Raw genomic sequence first — 2,500 nt, 5'->3', positions numbered from 1 at the left:
CAGGGTTAAAGATACTAAAGATGAAATAAAATCACAGGTTATACTATTATTTAATAAATGTCAAATATTATGCTTTGAAAAAAAATCACTGTTCTCAATTTCATTTTGAAAATAAAGAAGTGGATTTTTAAATGGTTACTCAAAGACAACTGTTTTTGAATGGCTAGGGATACATGAGCTGACAGTAAGAAAGTACTGACCAGATATTTTTTAAACACCATTACCTGAAACACCTTCAAAGCAGTACATTCTCATAAAACATTCAGAAAGATTATCTGACTTAATGAATGCTCAAAATGCAAGCTCAAATCTACCCTGAAAAGCAATCAAGTTTTTAGAAACTATTTTGACCTCAGTGACACAAACAATTAATGCTGCAAACCTAATATCAAAATAAAATTCTACATTTAATGCAGAATAATTTCTCCATGCAGTTAATCCAAAACAACATTTGAAACCTGCTATCTCCATAGATTATACATTCTAGCATTTAGTTCTAATTTTCAAAGATGACAAAAGAATGAAGGAGAGACTAATTTATCGGGAGAAGGCTTTTTATGACTAATTTTTTTTCAGTGAATAGAATAGCAGAGTATACTAACAAAGACGAGGCCCCTGTGACCATGTCCATTATGCTATTAAAAATATTCCACCTTCATCTATATTAACCGGTCAGAAATGTATGGCAAAATTTCTTTAAAGGGATACAGCCATTCACAATAAATAATATCATTTATTATTTTATTATCACAATAAATAATATTATATGACAGGTAAAATTATACACAAGGTTATGAAGTGGTCATTTTACCCTTACACTTGTGAGATGGTGAAAATAAGAATGGCAATAGCACTGTGACACAGTTCTGATAAGAAAATCAAACCAATTCACATAAATGGTTTTTACACTGTAAGACTTTTGTTCTAACACAATCCTTTCATTAAGTTGAATTTTTCTTTCTAAATAAAAAAAATTAAAGATATTCCAGGTTTTATAAATTTTTCACTATTAAAAAATTAAATTCTAGGTTAAAAACTCCAGCTATAATTTATCAATCTTTTTTACTTTACCAATCTATTTATCATGAACTATCTACTACAATCTATTCCAAACACAAACCTTTCCTCTCAAATTCATGCTTTAAGTCAAACTTCTCAACTCTATAAATATAAAAAAGCCATAAAAAAGCAAAGCAAACATTCTGGTTTTAAAAGCAGACCATATTCTGTCAGAAGTTCATGGCAAACCAAAATTTTACTTTGTTTTCATCACTAACTGCCTTATAAATTATATTTTTAAATAAGAGACCTCAGGCAACCATATTTAGATCATTATATTTACTAGACATAATTTAATTCTGTTCAAAATTATACATTCAAAATAACACCGGGTGAAATAAATTTGTAAAATGATTTCACTCTATGGATTTGCTTGCATATTTTTGCATGGTTTTAATTCCTTCTAAAATACACACATGGAAGGACAACAATGCCATAACATTATGTCTCTAACTATATTACTATAGTTAAAACATAACCAAGGGAAGAGACAATTACAAAGGTTTTCCATGTTTATTGTTAAATTATTACATATCTTCCTGCAGACACATCTGAAGTGTCCTTTGTAAGAGCCCACCATTGTGTTAAATCACTTCTGGAGGGCACTCCACAAGCAGGCAATGCATGCAGTTGCTAAGTTGTATAAAGAACTTAAGTTTTTGTATTTACTTCTTTACAGTTTACATAAACTGTGTACAACAAAGTGAACTTGGAATTCAGGTTATAAACACACTTTACCATAAAATGCCTCCAGAGTACTATAAATGATAGCCAGGATTTTACCCTGTTTTTATTATTATTATTATTACTAAGTAAGTAATCAAAACTTTCAAACAAAAAAAACAACACCTTACTTCTTTGCATTTCCCTTCAGAACCTGTTGTCTTCTCAGTACTAAACTAATATGTTTATTTTCAGTTATTCCTTTCATTTGCCTTTGTAAATGCAGTCTATTCCCAAACTAAATAAAATTTGGCTATAAATTCTTAGGACTCTGACTTCAGGGAGTCAGGAGGACCACTATAGCACTCCAATGGTACATTTCCTGTAAATACATTAAAGGGAGAAAAGAGCTATCATAAAAAAACAACAACCCTGCATTTATGTAAAGAAACCTGTAAAAATAGGATAATTCTGGGACTTTGGTAGGCATTTAATTCCTGTAATGGTTAGAACAGACTATGTTTAAAATATGATCTTTCTAATAATTACTGTCTATGAAAAGAGAAACAACTCCCGAAATCATAGGGAACCTCGTTAAAGCATTATGTCTAGCTCTTTAAGAGGATTATTCCTGAAAACAAAACCAAAATGTTAAATTTTACTCAGGTGTGGACATTTGCTTTTTTTTTTTTTTTTTTTTGAAATGTATTCTTTTTCCTTAAACACTAACTTAAAGATGAAACATATCTCAATGATAATTCATTATATTTTCATGTTA

The 2,500-nt window shown here is 29.6% G+C and overlaps 1 protein-coding gene across 1 annotated transcript in view; it reads right to left on the bottom strand.

Moving 5' to 3' along the window:
* The window catches only part of FOXP2 (forkhead box P2), a 493,504-nt gene that overhangs the window by 265,857 nt on the left and 225,147 nt on the right, over positions 1-2,500 (bottom strand). The window lies entirely within an intron of this gene.

The sequence above is a fragment of the Pipistrellus kuhlii genome, unplaced genomic scaffold, assembly GCF_014108245.1.
Source record: "Pipistrellus kuhlii isolate mPipKuh1 unplaced genomic scaffold, mPipKuh1.p scaffold_m20_p_10, whole genome shotgun sequence".
In the NCBI taxonomy this organism is placed as follows: domain Eukaryota; kingdom Metazoa; phylum Chordata; class Mammalia; order Chiroptera; family Vespertilionidae; genus Pipistrellus; species Pipistrellus kuhlii.
Note: the sequence above shows the minus strand (reverse complement) of the source record. Positions and strands in the feature narration are given on the sequence as shown.